Here is an 18974-nt window from a genome sequence, read left to right as displayed (position 1 = left end):
CCCCTTGATTGATATCAAACAAACAACTGCACAATGGCACGGGAATCTCACTGCATATTACAATGGATATATATAAACAAAACTTCAAAAATAATCTAAATAAAACTGAAGTAGCTCTCCATTCGACAAAAACCTATACCTGGTCTACAACCAAGCTTATCAAAAGAAATTTCCTAGAAAATCAGATAGTAGTATCACAGAAGTTTTTTTTGTTTATTCATGTTTATTTATTTTTACTGTAAATTTTGAACTTGATAAAAAATGCAGCATGCGTAAACAATTAATTGAATAAATAAACATTATGATTGTTTTGTTGTATTATGTATAATTATGTATTGTAAATAGTAAATACTATTGTAGTGTCGAAGTAATGAATGTACTATTTATAGATTTCTATTTGTATCAAAATAGTTAGATAGCATTTTATTTTCATAGAAATTAAAATCTAATCCAAACATATTTATTTGTAATCTTACAATAATAGCACCATCAGTTTATTGTATAATACCCAGTTCGGAAATTAAAGAGACCGCGATATCTCAACACTAATAAACTGATCTAAATAATTAATAACTTCTGTTAGTAGGATTCTACCATAAGATGGCTTCCTTTTTTGTTATTTTTCTGCCAGTTACTAATAAATGTATTTTGTATATCATTCTTACAACATATTTCTTTTTTGTGTATAATTTAGTTTTATTAAATTTGTTTATTGAGTTTATTGTGATATGATAACCATTCAATATTATAACATTTCAAACGTCACATTATCGTTTACGTGATATCTATATGAATATCTTGTTTATTCGTTTATATATTTATGTTAAAGAGTATTTCCAAAACGAAAAGAACGGAGAAATAAAGGTGGTCCACCAAGTATAAGTTAGATATTTATAGATCTAATTCATTTGACAAAATATAAAATCACATAATATTGATTATATATATATTTATATTGATATTATATTGTTAAACGAAGTCACGTCTCAACACTTATGATGATTATTGTCTTAGTGATCATAGTGTACTTCCACTAAGTTTTAGGTTTTTGGTTGTCAATACAAAGTAGTTGAACGGCGTAATGTATAGGCAATAGAGGTACACTGATGTTAAGAATAACACTGAAATGTTCAATTATTATTGATTTCAGATTTGTGGCGCTTTTTGACTTTTTGTGTAATAATTAAACCATGTTTTGTATTTATTTTGAGTTATATTAACTTTCATAAAAATTAATCACTTTAGCCATGTCAGTTTTTCCAATTTATTCAATTGGTCCGTCGTGCTTTGTCCACTTGTCATGTAACTCTAATTCTGCAATTTTATGCTCTAATTGTATAAGAGTATAGAACGAATTTGCTTCGTTTTATTAGTTCCATAATTTACTTTATGGCTTGTTTCAACTTCATTGTCTAAATTAATGCCTGTTCAAGAGATATATTTTATTTTCCTTAAAAATCAGGAAATATATGTTATTAAATTAAAATTAGCTTTTTTTGATTTTTATCTATAATATTGGCATGTGTTCTTCTAAAGGTGAAGGACTGCTGCGTAGATGAAAATAATTTTAAACAAAGCTAAATAGCCTATAGACATTTTTATTTATATTTCTTAACTAAAACAATAGATTACTTTTAACTTTTCTTGCAAAATAAAAACAATAAAAAATAAACCATGTGATTCCAAAATTAGTTTTAAAAAACTAAGTTTATTCAAAACTACAAAAGCAGAAAATTATGTATATTATATATTACCATAACTACAGAGAACGTTTTCAACAATAAAATATTATACAATTTATTTAATATTTGTTTTTAACTTTGGGTCGTTTTACTTTTAAACTGTGTGAGTGTGTGATATAGTGTATGTAATATGCATTTTTTTTTATGTGAATTCATAGTTACGACAAATATAAAATAGTATGTAAAAAAACATGAAAAAAAAAAACAAAAAATGTCATGGCTTAACTTCTTATGAATATATTTCTATTATTTCTCATTTTAATTTACCAGCTTTTTATGTTCTCTAATGATATGCATAATTAAAAATCTAAAATACTAAAACCTGTACATTTAAATCTCAGTATGGGGTTTTATATATGTATAGTGTACATGACAAGTCAATAGGTATATAAGTTCAATAAATATATGTTAAGTAAAATTATGACATAAAAACATAAATCAAATTATATAATAAATAATTTATTTTTTATATGGTTACTTCAGTCATGTTTTTTAATATACTTTCACAGGATTTTTCAATTTTAGATGTAAAAATGCATTTCAGTTACCTATATTTTATTAAGATGTTTACATTCAAGTTAAATTGAAAATGACTTTATGTGTTATGTAAATCAGATATTATTTAACCACAAATACAACATAGCTTAGAGTTTTGACACATGTAAATAACAGAAAATGAAATAAAATATATTAGAACAAATTAGAATATTTCTTAAATTTAATTTCCTTAAGTTTGACATACGATTAATTAATAGAAGAGAAAAAAGTTAAACATAAACACATCGTATCATAAATTTATTTTTTAAGAGCAAATTAAAAAAAAAAAATGTTCAATATTGCTTAACGTTTGTTAAAAATTATTAAATTGTACTATTTATACATTTATAAATAAAATAGAAAATAGTATAAATGATGTATGGCACTTGGTAGTTAACAATGATAAAATGTATATAGGTACTTATTTTATGGATACAAATTAAATGTAGTTAGTTAGTAATAATACTGAACTATTAGATAGGTATCTGATAAAAGAAATAATGTAGTCATTTATCTTCAATAAATTGTACATATTTATTTTAAAATTATATTGATGTATTTGACGTAAACTAGTCAATATAGGTCATTTATGGCCAACTAAGTACCGTCAGCGTCATAATGTTTTGTTTTAAAAAACAAATTATATAAATAAGTTCTATTGAGTTTCTACACACCGTTATTTTTAAAAAATTAAAATAATTTGGCCAGTCTTGATGATATATTTTTGATTGAAAAATAATCAACAAGTCTGGTCCAAGTTATGTATTGCACACTACATAATACTATGCGTCTATACCGATGGTCGTTGGATGTTATATTGTTTTTCAAAGATACAACTGCAGAATATAGACGATTACAGCAACAAAATTTGCTTAATAAAACTAAAATTAATATCTATACATTTCATTATTAAGCGTGTATCGTTATACTTTCAATAGTAACCAGTAATTATTAATATTATTATACATGTTAATATTCTATATGGCGAAGTCGAAGTCACATATTATTTTATACATTGTCCATATTATAAATACATAAAATGTTTCAACTTTTAAAATCAATATAACCTTTAACCCATATTTATTTTTTAACATAAGTACTTCGAAAGGAAATACATTTCGTGTTTCACAATTCGTGACGTTATTTTATTTTCCTCAGGTGAGATAGCGTGCGTGGCTTGCACGCTTGTACCTGTTTATTGTTTATACAGGTGCACGTGCATAATGTATGTCTGTAGTTGTCAGAAAGAATACCGCTAAAAACTCATACATTTTTTACCTATAACCACATTACTATGGTTTTCTCTTGATACATATTGGGGATCATATAAAGCAAGTTTACCAAACGGAACATAACTGTCAAAATTGCCTGAACGACTGAACTTATTATTTAAAAATGACTAGAGATATTATAGAAATATCCAATGACCTAGTTTTTATCGTGTCTGTTTGACTTTATTGGTTATGACTTATGGATTGTATCAAAAACTATAAAAAAAAAATGAACTTATTGTTACTGTTTTATACCTTCAAATACATATCTCAATGAAAGTTCGTTAACATTTATAACTATTTTTCATAGATTCTATACGAATAAAAAAAGTTGAATTATTTTAAATGGATTGGATTTTATAAATTATAAAAAGGGGTATGAAATCTGTTCGAATCCTATTATTAAATAATCGTCCTTTCGAGTACAATCTCTTGTAAATTTATAGTAAATCTAGTTCGAAATTAATCACTTAGATTTCTTAACCATCGCAACAGCAATAATTTATCTTAACTTAATTACTGAAGTCGTTTAGTTTGTGTAAGCAGTAATTCTCTGGAAAGCTTTAAGTTTAAAGCTTAGTGGAATTTTCCTAAAAATCTCATCGTTAGTGTTTTCGCTAGAGATTTTACTTAAAACGACATTTTTATATTTGGTTTATAAGGATTCACGATTATTATTATGAGCTACTAACCTAACAACTAAACATTTAAATCTAAAATTCCAAAAAGAAATTACTCAAGTCTTACATCTCTATTTACATTTTATATTAATGCATATTATATTATTGCCTTAAATCAGTTTGATTCCGAAATAATTTAAGTATATTATACAAATAATGATAATTTTAATTTATAGTTCTTTAATTTTAATTTTAATTTAATTTTTATTTTTATATAATTTTAATTTATAATTCTTTTCTTATATCCCAAACTTTTGATCAATAAATTGTACCATTTTATACAAAATAGTTTATTGCGAGTACCCGGTAATGTGAAAACATATATTAAAACATATATGCAATGATAGAAGCCATTAAATTATTAACTAATTGAAGTGTGATAAAAACAACACAAGCTACTTGTAGACAATAATAGATGCCTATATCAGACTATAGAAACGGTAAACACTTAACAGTACATTTTGGATGATGAATCAAACAAATGATTGGTATTAATAAATTGTGATATTATACGTACGAGTGTATTTGAAATGTACGGTTGTAGTTTATTATTTAGATCCGTGTTGTTTGTTATAGACTAGTGCGACTACCTATACCATAGTATCCTATTAAAACTTAATGATTTTTTTGTATTTGTTCTATACTGAAATTATGGCTTAAAAAATATCCTCATAAATATATATTGTATTTTTAGCAATACAGTTATTCTAAGTATACTACATACAACATGATTACTGTTTATATAATTCCATAAGTAGGTATTACATAATAGTATGATTTTATCATAAATTAATAAATAAATGCCCAACATAATTTTAATGCAAACAATTATACATAACAAGGTACAATACATGTATGTGTGTGTGTATTGGGAACATGGCTTTAGTCGTATGACATATTTTATTCTCTAACCCTTATTAATCGGTAAACCTCTCTAAGCTGGAAATGCTCTTTGTAGCCTTTATGCCCATACGAATATATTTTTCGTTCTTTATTATTTCCCGTTCTCTACATTATGCTGCACGTGTTTTTGCCAAAACTAATATAATTGAAATAAAAGTATTCCGATCAAAAATATCGAGAATAATTTCAAATTCTACTTGGTTTGTAAGAAACGACGCACCAACTTCGCACCAACTTCAATCCATCATCAATCTAACTTTATATTAATTCTATATCAAACAACTTTTTTGACAAAATTTAACATGGCCATATAAATATAACAATTAAATAATGAAGAGAAAAATTACGCAAATGTGAATAGTTACTTCTAGGGCTGGGATTTATATATAATAAAAAACCAAAAATAAGTTCGTGTATTTTTAATTCAAATGCCTAAAATATGAAGTAAAAAAAATATGTAATAAAACAAATTTTAAAATATGTAAACGTGTTCAATTTAAGTACACTCTTAAACTACATACAATTACAATTTTTAAGAGTATTTTTATCGACGTATAAATGTATAACATTACCAAACCACCAATTTTGATTTAGTAAATTGACAGGTTATTTTACATATTGAATTTGTGGTCGAAATTCACGAAATATGTAAAAAAAAAAAAAGCATGCATTTTATAAATAATATAAAAATATGTATTTATGACGAAATATGTTAAAACATGTAAAATAAAATATATCTTATCATGTGAAACTAATTTATAATTTGCAATAAATAATTTATCATGTTTTAGTAAAATTATGTAATTACATACAAATCCCAGCTTTAAATAACTTATTTCTATTATAGTATTACACTTTAAGTATTACACTTAAGTAAAAATAATAATTAAAGGAAAGCTTGACTTAAAATAGATAACTATTTGTAATTATTATCACAGCCCGTGTTTAATTTGTTACCATATATTTCTATTTTGAAAAATATATTATCTTTAGTATAGTACAATAATTACAGTAACACTGACTACTAAGTTTAGATGACTAAGACAGGAAAACTTTATTAAATAATAAATCATTTGCCATATTTCCTACTACTATTATACTTTCCAACTGTATAATATGTGTGTGTTTTTGTGTGCATAATACCGTTTTTGAGATTGTAAACTAATATTAGTAATTACTTATTATACAGACTACACCACTTATAGTAGGTACCTATATGGCAATGTCCAATTTAATAATATACTCTCACTGTTGGACACTGGTATTAACTCCTTAGTATAGGCACATAGCGCACTTATCAATTAATTACAGTAATTTTAATTACACAAATGTTCCATTATGATAATGCGTGGACACTTTGTCAATAATATTGTATACCCTATATTTTTTATGCTAGGTAGTAACTATAAATGAATTGCTCTGAAACATATAAATCAACATATTGTATATACACATGAACTGAACATCAAGTTAAAAAAAGCTGAATTCATAGAGGTTTAGTAGCTTATTCGTTTAAACATAATCATCAAGTGTTGATATATAATTTTGATTGATTGATTAATAACCCGCGATCGTAGAAGAGTAGTTTTTCCACCTAATTATGTTTTGTTACTATACCTACCCAGTACCCACACAATATAAAAACCTTAGTGGAAACTGGAGTGACTGGACAGTCAGTTATTTTAAATTTACTTTAACTTCTTGTATATTAGTTTTTTGAAAACTATTTTGGTAGGTACCTTCAACAGATCAATGCATTACTTTAAGAAGAAAAATTAAATTCAAGTTTGAAAATGTATAATAACCTTCGTTAAAATGTATTCAAAATCAATCATAATTAATTTCCCAAAGTTTTGTTTCATAAAATTTTATAATTTATACAACTGTTTTAAATGATAAATAATTAGTATAAAACTAAAATATGAAAGTATCTCACAATTTTCAGAAATGTACTCGATTATAGAATGTTCGCACTAAAACTTATTCACATATTAATAGTAAAACCTGTATTTATACATCTGTAATGTTTGTTTTGTTTTAACTTTTTGGGTAGGTAGAAATACTAATGAATATTTATTTCATCATATATTATATACCTAAATTCCTCATATTTATTTAACAGAGTATTTAGTTTGGAAAGCAATCAAAGGGCAAACAGTGTACTATATGATAGGCGAAACTTAGTTTTGAAGGAAGGAAAATTATACAAACTTATTAGTAAAATATACCATAGTTACCACAGAAATCTATACAGACTTATTAATCATTCATTATACCACTATTTTATATTTTCTGAGTAGAATTATGAAAGTTGGTACTTGTTTTACAATGATATATTTTTTCATATGTGTCTGACGTTGCCTGTAGGACGTGTAGATGCTATTACTAATAGTAAATAAATTACTAAAAAAAAATTTAATTATTAATTACCAAATAATAATATTCTTAAAAATGTAGGCAGCCAGAATGCCAGATCTTTTCTACTCGGTGTTTAGAGTCGATATGTCACATGCAAATATTTATCATTGAATTCAATTTTAACAGATTTATTACAGTGACCTACTCAATGTCAAGATATGCACTCAGATCCTTTTATCCGGCAAACTGACTTCCCTATAGAGTTTTTTTTATGTGGATTTAACTTTTGAAATGAACAATAACTAAAGCTTAAATATTAATATTGTCTTTATGTCCTCTTAATATAATATACGGATTATGTATGGCCGTTATTTATATTAATGTTCTACACAAAATTATATGCGGTGATACTATTTAACAAAATATATATACACGAGATCTTTAAAATTGTGTGTGGCAGTTGAGTGGATACGTATTCATTTAAGTTATGAGAAATCGAGTGAATAACAAAACTGTTTTTGAAGAACAAAATATTAATAAACCGCTTCAAATCGTACAAAGTTACAAAGTTTACAAAAATATTAAAAAGGTAATTTATAGTGTCAACTTTTGACAAAATTACCATTTTCAATTTGTTATTATTATTAGGGCTCAGATGTTGATGATTGTTGTATTTTTTTTTAAACATCATAAATAGATGATGCTTTCCGAGCTAAAGACGTGTTTCATTACATACCTAAGCATCTTTATAACTAATTTTAAATTTGAATTTTTGAGTTTTTTTGGTTTTAAATAATTGTTGTAACTTTATTTCAATATATTATGTATGTATATATTTTTAAAAATCATATTCAAGAGAATTGAGTTTGATGTGAGTAAGATTTCTAAAACCCATTTGAACGCAAGAATAATATGTAGATAAAATAATAATATAATAATACATAAAATATTAATATGTAGGTATAGAGCATTTTTTGAATTTTTTCGATTTACGATTTACGAGTTTCGTAATATCTGATTTTCAATATTCAATATGCATATTGTAAAAACTTCACTTCAGATAAAATAAATATGCCTCTAAAATCTACTGTCAACAATAAACAAATAACTTCGATATAAAAAGTCAGAATTCAATTTAAAAATGTGGATTAAATCAAAAATATACACATATTTAAAAAAAACAATTACAAAATATGCATATAGTTTAATTTAAAGGTCTTTTTACTAAATGTAAGTGTTAATAAACAGTCAAGTTAAATACAATTATGAAAAGAATTAGCGATAATGTTGTGAATACACAAATTGCCATCATAACTAACGGCTCTCGTTCTGTAGGTCACCGTCAGTATAAAATACAACGCATTTAATGTTGTGTGTATTTTAAATTATAACCTGTGATAATATGCAGCCAAAGCTGAGCAAGAAATATCAGCATATTTGTACATTTTCTAGAAACCCTCCGCTTGAGCACCCTTGGGTTTTTCTACAGGATAAAACCAATTCAGGATAAATGAGGATATAATAAACTTACATATGGAAATCGATTTTATTCTGTTCGACAGACACATAAAATGATAAACAAAATTATACAACGTGATTTTAGTAATGCATTTGTAGCGATGCTGAAATATGGCTTCGAGCAGTTGGAAATTCGAACAATATATTTTCCCAATTATGAGAAAAAGAGGACAATAATATTCTTTGTGTATACATATATATGTGTGTGTGTGTGTCGCAATATTGATTGATTTTGTTGAAGTGATGTATAAAATATATATAGTATATAAAGGGGTATATGTTAACTTTTGAGAACAATACGAATACAATACAGATTGATTGTTTGCTAGAAGACAGAGAGAATAGAGACGGATAAGAAATCTGAAATAACAGATACTGTATATTGATGCCGTTGAACTCGTTAAGGTTGAAAAACAAATGTGAATCAGATAGTTCATAAGTACATTAGTACTCGAATGAAACAAACAATATCAGCTTTCTATCCTTCTGAATAAACAGGCAATTTTTTTAATAATTAAGTATAAACACTCACTTTCTCCAAAAGTATCTTGATCTAAATAAGTTCTTGATAGTATTTTTTTAAAGGAAATCGTCATATCATATAAGCTTTAACGAATGATATATGTAGTGCATTATTTGAGCTCATCTAAACTTTAATAACTATAATGAACTACTTATCTAAAATTAAATTTTTAAGCATCAAAATTCTATGAAAATTATTTGTATTCTGAATATGAAATAAAAAATGTAATTATGCTATCATTAAAAAACGTACAAATATTTAAAAGAAACCTATTAATATAATATATTGTATATACTGAAAAATATCATTAACAAAAATTTGTTTCACTGTGAATATTAATTCAAAAATATGTGTAAAAAAAAAAAAAAAATTTAAAACGTTAATATTTTTCTTAATAATTAGCGATTACGGTTTAATACCTCACATAGTATTTGAGAATGTAGTAGGTACCTATACATATACTATAAATATTATATTATAATATGAAGCATACGGTATACTTTAAATATTAAAAATAAACTTATATATGATGTACACTTAGGTATATAATATATCGCACATTTTAATTTATACTTTAAATACATGCTTTCGTTATTAAAGTATCTAGTATCCACTAAATAAAACTACTTTAAACTTAAATAAATTGCATAATAGTATACAACTCAGTACCTATAAGTCACTGAACTTTACAGATACTAATTTGATGGTCGTGTTAAGTTTCATTTTTATTAATATTTATATATACGTCAACACAACTCATGCTGAGTTATTAAAGGTATCATGAAACTTTAAATTCACTTAAAAACTTGAACTCAATTTTTTTCACATTAGTATAGAGATAGATTGATAAGAGTTTGTTCAATTATCTATAATTAGGTCTTGTATAGTATACATATTACATAATGCATAAGTTTTCATAGCTAACTTTACTTTTTAATGACATTTGAATTAAGTTTTCAAAATGTATTTTCTTAATGACTAATTCTCAAAATCCTCCTACTCCTTCTTCAGTTTTTTTTGATCATGTACTTTCAAATAACTTCATCTGCTAATTTATTCAACGCCCATAATTTACCTCTATCTTAAATCCTACAATACTTTTATCGAACCTTTTATTCAACCTCACATATTAGTATTTATTATTATTATAATTATAATCATATGATGCAATAATCGTCCTCTACGCTGTAAGTTTTGATAAATTAATAATGAGTCCTCAAATTTGTCGTTGTCTTAAAGATTTATATCTAATCCAAATTTATTATTATTAAATTGTTATTATTTAAGTCTAATTCTGTCATGTATTATGTAATTATGTTATTTACTTATAGAACAGCCGATTGGAGTTAATAAATAAAAAATAAATTATTATTTTTTGAATAACTAAATAATAATGGTATACATTATAGGCAATAAGATTATAGAATAAATTTAACTAAACAAAAATTACAATACATTATTCACTAATACCTCTGATATCTTTTTTTTTTAGTGTAGATACTCGTATAATTCGTTATTCTTGAAATATTACTTAATTAACGGTATTCTATAATAAAACCGAACAATGCACATAAATATATAAAGCGGAATAGATAGACTTTATAATAGAGTTTACGGATTATGGATACAAAAATAAAAGCATTATAAAATTAAAAATTAAAAATTCAACGAATACACCATTTTGGATAAATCAGTCTTTAAAAAATAGTATAACATCAGTAGTTACATGAATTTCCGATGAACAAATTGCTTGTGAATACTTTTTTTCGACAATGTTACTATATATTATGATTTATTTAAGTTAACTTTTGAAAGAAAAGTTTTTTTTAAAAAATCAGTTTAATGTATTGACACAACTGTAGATTTTAAATTATTTTACTAAACCTCACAAATAAATCATTTATAAATGTGGATTGAATCCGATTTCATCGAACTTCAACAAATGAAAGTTATTTTAACAGCATATATTGTTTAAACATTTACTAAATTGTTAATTAGTTCAACCCAAATAAGTCTTGAATAATAGTATATAATATACTTACATCTAACTAATATACTATTTGAAATAAATAATAATAATATAATCTATATCTACTTTCATAAAAAATGATTCTTTCAGTACTTACCTACAATAAAGTTAAGTTATTAAGCATTTATCACTAAAAGTGAAATAACAAAATACGAGTATAACCGTTAATCATAACATTTGTGAGATTGAACTAAACCAACGATCTACATAGACACGAAATTCTTAAAAAAGAACGATTTGAGTAAACAATAAAAATATAATGTGCTCTTCTAACTAATATTTTGGTGGTACTTACACATTTTAAATAATTAAATAGAATATTTTCTTTGAAATTATGAGTTTACTATAATATGCATACCTATGTAATATATGTATTATGTACATTGTACACATATCATTTTTTTTTTATTCTTCGTGTGGGGTCTCAAAAATATATAGGTATATAAATATTATATGTAGGTATAATATGAATTGAATGATAGGTACAATGTACATTGTACACATAAATATAATATGTTATGATGTAGGTACGTATGTACATATTAAAGTTAATGTAAATGTGTCTGTTAATCGAATTATTATGACTGTTACTATTATTTTTGTTACTATTGGAAGTCCGCAAACGTATCCACCGATACCATTTTATACTACAAATTGATCTTTTAGTTTTGCAAAATATATACATTTTTTTTTCAAACGTATATTTTATAAATTATAATTTATAGGTACACAAGAGCAACAGTAATTCAGGGTTGTTATATTTTAAACATGTGTATATTTGAAACATTAGTTTTAAAAGTTTGTGAACTTTTAAAGACAGTATGAAGTTCATTTGAATCATATTCTATTTAAAACACTCTGTTTTGGTCCTCCCATTGAATGGAAACACTCAATATACAATCAAACATAACTATTATATACAATTTGTAATTTGTGATAATATGTTCTTTTTCCCTTGTGGTATCGCCGACACTGCTAAAAAGTGAATTACTTCGGAAATCGTGATAATATACTGGGTTCAAAGAGATTGAAAGTAAAACTATTTAAAAAAAGCTGTTTTTCGTTTTGTTTTCAAAATGCAAAAATACACCACCAATCCTGCGCAGTACTGTTGAACATCAACAGTTGGTCGTTGTTGACGTACTTCAGTTAACGCCGCGATCATGGTGTTAACCTTTCAGATTAAGTTGTGGTTACGAATTTGTTGAGTACACTGTGGACTTATTATTATAATAGGGTTGAATACTATAGTGAATACATAATAATAAATAAACTACTGTTGCAAAATCGACGTCAGCCGAAATGCTACTAGACAAATATCATAATCGTATCAATGTAGGTATCATATTGTTACAAAATGAGCCTCGAAAACTTATGATGTAGCGAAGCCGATCGGCGTGTGTGTTATCGTAAAAAATAGTTAAATTGTCGACAACCACGTTGAGGCTATCTCTACCGGATGCGCGCAAGTAGCGTTTGGAGCTCAGACACACGGACCGTGGTGCGCGTCCGTCTATCGTAGAAGTAGTTCAGCCGATAACAGCTATATACCAAAAACTGTCGAGCAAAACGAACTCGTGACGAGGTTAACATCAGGCATTATAATTATCATTGCTGTTGTGCGAGACCAATAACCAGCCGGCACCTACAGGTGTGACCGAAAGATAGTAGCAGTGCTTACATTTTAAAACACAATAGCGTATAAAGGTTGGGAGCCCCCTTCAAATTATATCATTTATTTAGCCCCCGAGAAAATAATCCTGCGCAGTTGAGCTACCAATACACACAATCATAATCAATTTATTGTAATCAATCGTGTCTGGTGCCTGTAATATATTATATAGGAACCTACATAGCTACACGTATGAAAATACCGTACGGTACCTAAAATATAACATCGGCTTTGAGTAATACAAAGTTCGAAAAAATGAGAAAAATTACAACTAGGTATCTACAATATTTATGATCTAATAAACTAAGTATTAGTAACTACGACCAATCCAACCAATAAACCAGATCATCATAAAAAAAAATATTTAATATATATATATATATATATTAATAAAACGCTGAAGGCTATCGGGTTTTGTTGTAGGTGCAGCATAATTAATTGTCAATGGCATAAATCGGAATCGGAATCGATTTCGTAGCCCTTCTCAGACCGCCGCCGTTGCCATATGGTAGGAACACTATACATGTATATATAGGATGTCCATTTGAACTCGACGTTGGTGTGCGCGTGATCTCAAATATAATAATATTACGGTTGTATTGCTCTATTACACATAATATTACGTGCACTATCGATGCGACTGTAGTTCGGGCACGAGAACGATTATCATTATTATTATTATTATTATTATTATTATTATTATTTGCAACTACATCAATACAAATACAACTCAAAACACGGATGTCCTGTTATAGTATTATTATAATATTATGTATACGGGCGACGCGACACACGATAATCATTATAATATATAATATATCGTTGGAAATATACAACCAATTATTGTTATTATCACCGTTATAATATTATGCAGTCACTCACCTGGTACATAATGTTCGACGACGCGCACGCTAAAATAATAATATTATGTGGGTAATTTACATTGTGTGCCGGCACGACGGACCGCAGTGAAATGTGTTGCACGTCCGCGACCCGACGACGTTCGACTGGATGTAATGTTTTGTTTTCGTCCGCGCCGTAGGTGGCAGAGCTTTCGTCCTCCCCCCCTCCCGTGTTCCCTCAACCCCGTCCACCGTAGCGCTCCTCTTCTTCCACCACTCCGCGTCGGCGACCCGCAGTCGCGACTTACCATCGGCCGGGCGACGATGCGCGCAGTTACCTTTTTATATACCGCTCCGCCCCCTATATATATATATGTATAATGTATATAATATGTACGATGTATATGTATAATGAGTAATCCTTTCTCCGCCACTGCCGCCTTTTTCACCTTTACACTCGCATTATATAGGTTTATGTACATGGAGTATATACTACATACATATAGGCACTTACTTGCTCTCGGAATACGCAAGAGCGCTGGCGCAACTTTCGTGTGCGTGGGTGTCCGGTTCATTATCAATGAACGTCCGCTTCCCTAGCCACCCACCACCACTACAGCTCGCGAACGCGTATCGATCGGTCGGTGGCCACTTGTTGGCCTCGGTTTCTCGGACTTGCATGGCGTTATGTGGTCATGTCTATATTACAACGCTTGGATTGGAAAAAAGGGTGCACATATTATGTAAACTCTATGATCACAAATAATGACGGACACAATAGTTAGATGAATTAAATACGTACGCAACTGACCCGCAAACGGGCTGAGAGTCACTATCGCGGATTGCTGTACCCATTATAGGGGAATGGGAAAAAGTCCGCTGAAATGTATATTTTTTTCAATGAGACACACCCCTTCTACTCGCGATTTGGGCGCCGAATCCACAGTAAAAAACAGCTGTAGAAACGACCCAGTAGTACGCTTCTTGACAATCGCTAAAATGCACCCTCTGAGTTCTCTCTGAGCTCCATCTTGTTAAACCATAATAATATGTGATATATTGATATGATAATATATGGTATTATATTTTACGAGCTTTACGAGGGTTTCGTACTTCTCGTATTACCGTAGGTACATCATTTTCGTGAGTGTAATAATAAAAAAATATGATAGTATGGTGGACGAATGAAACTTTTAGGTATTGGGAGTATATTAATAACAATATACATTAATAATATTAACAAAAAGCATCGAAATCTCACCATAAGGCATAAATCATAATTAATATACTAATTAATAATATAATATAAATTAGAAACACTGGAATATCTGAAGGTGGAGCTACTGCGTATAATAACAATTGTATTGTATATTTGTATAGTCTTAATATATGCTAATGATAACCATATTATGTTAATAATTGTAATAATAAGTTCATATTTAGTTTAAAATATTTACTTATTTTGAATTAAATTCATATTTTAATAAGTTTGAATTTAAATTTTAAAGTTTATTTTGCTCTAAAGTGTGTGTATTCCTACATGAATAATATGGTGTACGTAATATAAGTGATTAGCTATAAATGGAAAATTCATTTTGTTTTTGTTATAATATATGTTATAGATAAATACTAAATACTAAAATACCTAGTTCAGTTGTATGCATACAGCTCAATTCATGGTTTAATGAACTTTGAAAGGTCTGGTAATACCACCTGGATGTAAAAAGTATCATGTGATTTCCAGTCACCAAATCACATAGAAATTAGCAATACAAATGTTAAGCATAAAAATGTTATTGTATTCAAATAAAAAAAAAAAATGTAGATGTACTCAAATTAATTACTCTATAATATATAATTAAATTCAGTAACAATGTGTTGTTATTTACAAGTGGCATAATATTAGGAACCTGACGAGGATGAACAAATGGTCAACAGACTATGATATAGTTCTTTTTTTTGAACGCCACTGCGTCGGGTTGTTTATATGTTGTGCAAGTCAAATAAGGATCTTCAACAACGACAGTCTGTGGTAAGTGAACCGGCTCAAGAAGGAAGATGGGAATATCGCATGGTAAGAGCAATACGTCAATGATGCCCCCCTTATATTCCCCTCCATTGGCACCACACGCGGGTTTTAATTGGCTAGAAAAAAGGTCGGAACGGTGATTCAAAAGCTGCGGATGAAGCCGGCTCACGATGATGACACTCTGCAGAACGAAATCTCTAGGATGGCATCGTGACGGACTGTAGCTATGGTTGGTTTGGAAAGAGGAAATCCAAGAAATTTTATATGTATCTATATAAACTGTGAGACACTTAGTAGGGTCTTTCCCACCCTTTCCCTCTCATTGTGCAGGCCAGTAGCCGCCGTTAAGTAACAATGACGTCAGCTGCGTGTGGAATTGGCTTATATACATTTTATTGGCTGTAAATATTTGTACAGAAATGGCATTTTCTGTTGAATACATATTTGTATTCTTATAGGTAACGATAGAAAAGAAAAAAAGCTTGTGATAATTGGCCCGTGTGATATTCAATCAACTAGATCACGTCTCGGGGAATAAAGCATATAATTTTAGAAATATTATTTGGCTTAACAAAGATCGGTGAGTCCACGAAACCCGTTAAAAGTGGCACTCCCGTGACTTCTCAGGAATAACAATTTAAATATACAGCAATGTCAATTTTCGTTGAATACATATTTATTTTTCAAAAACAATAAATAGGAAACCCTGGAAACCAGCTCTTCGCTTAGAAACACAAAGTTCAAAACGCTATTGGAGGGTGAGAAATCTCACGGTGTTCATCAAGACGAATCCGAAAAACCAACACAACAATTTCAAATGTGGTAAACAGTTTATGCGGCTACTATCGAGATTAAGAAACAGTTTTCTACAAAATCTATAACGATGTAAGTGTTAATAATTAGGTATTAATAAGCAAAATTTGAACTATAGGTTATGTTTATGCTTTAATATTAATTGATATTTTAAACATCTAAACTCTAAAGTGTTTACGAATTGGCAACAAAATTGGATTAAAGACATGCAAAATTGAAGAAGTGTAGGAATATCAACCAACACTTGAGCTGTGTATTAGTGTATAGGCGGTGACGTAGTGTTGGGTAGTAGAGTGGTTAAGTGGCTTCGTGTAGTTGAACATTTTTTTCTCGGTAATATGTCATTTGTGATATTTTAAATGTGGTGTCATAATCTCCGTGAAGTGTCTCGAATACAATCACCGCATGTACGATCGACAATATAAATAAATGTTTGGTGGAAATTTACGGTATGAAATTTTGCCTCCACGTTCACTTCTGCAGAACGCTAAAGAAAATAATTTATTAAATACATATAACTATGCAATTTATAAAGCCACACTTTTTTAAACCACGCTGATGTATATTTTGAAACATATCGTCTGTTCAAGTATTGTTCAATAAATTTAAACATACCTAGTTATTATAATAATACGTACAACTTGTTCTTGTTAAATATTTATTTTTTATTTTTATTTTTATTTTTTTGATCCTGAGCCCGGCAACTGTGGCCATTAGCTATTAGTAGGTATTGTAGGTTTGTATTGATGGTTTGTAGGTTTTTTTTTTTTGGTACGGTAGGGGGAACACGTGTGTGTTTGTTTTGGCAGAATTTCGAATGGGGCACCCGTAGGTTTCTGCCATGCCCCTGGGTTGGGGGATGGCAGCACTTGTTCTCCGGTCACCGCGACTTGTCCGGAGAAAAATGCTGCCCGGTGGCCGAGGATTGAACCGCGACCGGCTGCGTCGCAGTGGAAGAGTCAGACCACTCGGTCACCTCGTCCCCCTTTTTTATTTTTATACAATCTATAAAACTTTATTTACAATAAAAATATGTGCTGAGACTAAACACATGAAATAAAAAGTTGTAACCGAGTGGTTACACTTTATTGTTCAATATTAAATTAATAAAGTCCTGTTTCATACTTATATAGTTAATAATTTATTTTTTCTGATATGTTTTTATTTTATGTATAATTTGATACATTTAAAATAAAAAATATAACTTACTCTGTTTGACTGGACATATACTACCATTCAGTTTATATATTGATGACTGATGTTATCATCTTTGATCTTTGATTTCACATGTCTTTTGATGTCAATCTTTACACACTTGTACACTACCTATTGACATTTAAAATGTTAAATATTGATTTATATTTAAGCTGAATAATGTAGAAATTTTGTTTTTACTCAGATTTTTAAGTAGACATAATAATATTTTTGGTGTTAATCTTCTTCCCACCTTCAAGTTTTTATATTTAGTAAAAAAAAATCGTTGATATATTGTTATAAATATCAATGACACCATCTTTTATTTTATTTTATCAACTTTAATCGATTTTTTTCTAGTCAATATCAGCAGCAATTACTACAAAATACAAATACAGAATATTACAATTGTTACAAGCTACCCATATAATAACAGGTAATATACATTATGCACAGTCGTAAATCGATTACTACAATAACGCAGATGTAATATTATTTTTACGTTATATTTTCATGAGAATGGTATTTTTTACAGAAATTAAATAGTTTATTAGTAACTTTGTCACATATTTTAGCTAGTTGGATTATGTTTCCTCCTTCCACACAACGGATCAATATAGCTATTTTCACACCTTTACACTAGGTCGCTATAAATGTACTCAACACTTCTGGACACACAGAGTAAAAGCTTTCTATAAAAAAAACAAAGAATACAATTATAATTTTTTTTTTAAATATAATATTTAAATGTTTTTTTTTACATACCCACTTCTACCTGAATAAACTTAATACATATAGGCTAAGCCTTTTCTTACTGTATTTGAATTTGTCGTTTTTAGATAAGCAATTTAAAAAAATGTATT

The 18974-nt window shown here is 28.2% G+C and overlaps 1 protein-coding gene across 2 annotated transcripts in view; it reads right to left on the bottom strand.

Annotated features, from left to right (window-relative positions):
* The window catches only part of LOC111029489 (receptor-type tyrosine-protein phosphatase N2), a 46110-nt gene extending 31868 nt beyond the window's left edge, over window positions 1–14242 (bottom strand). For both annotated transcript variants that reach the window (XM_022308505.1, XM_022308512.1), the window contains exon 1: window positions 14116–14242. The gene's annotated coding sequence lies outside the window, so the exon portion shown is untranslated. The remainder of the gene's footprint in view (window positions 1–14115) is intronic.
* Between the last annotated feature and the right edge of the window lie 4732 nt (window positions 14243–18974).

Source organism: Myzus persicae, unplaced genomic scaffold (genome assembly GCF_001856785.1).
Source record: "Myzus persicae strain clone G006 unplaced genomic scaffold, MPER_G0061.0, whole genome shotgun sequence".
NCBI classification, from domain to species: domain Eukaryota; kingdom Metazoa; phylum Arthropoda; class Insecta; order Hemiptera; family Aphididae; genus Myzus; species Myzus persicae.
Note: the sequence above shows the minus strand (reverse complement) of the source record. Positions and strands in the feature narration are given on the sequence as shown.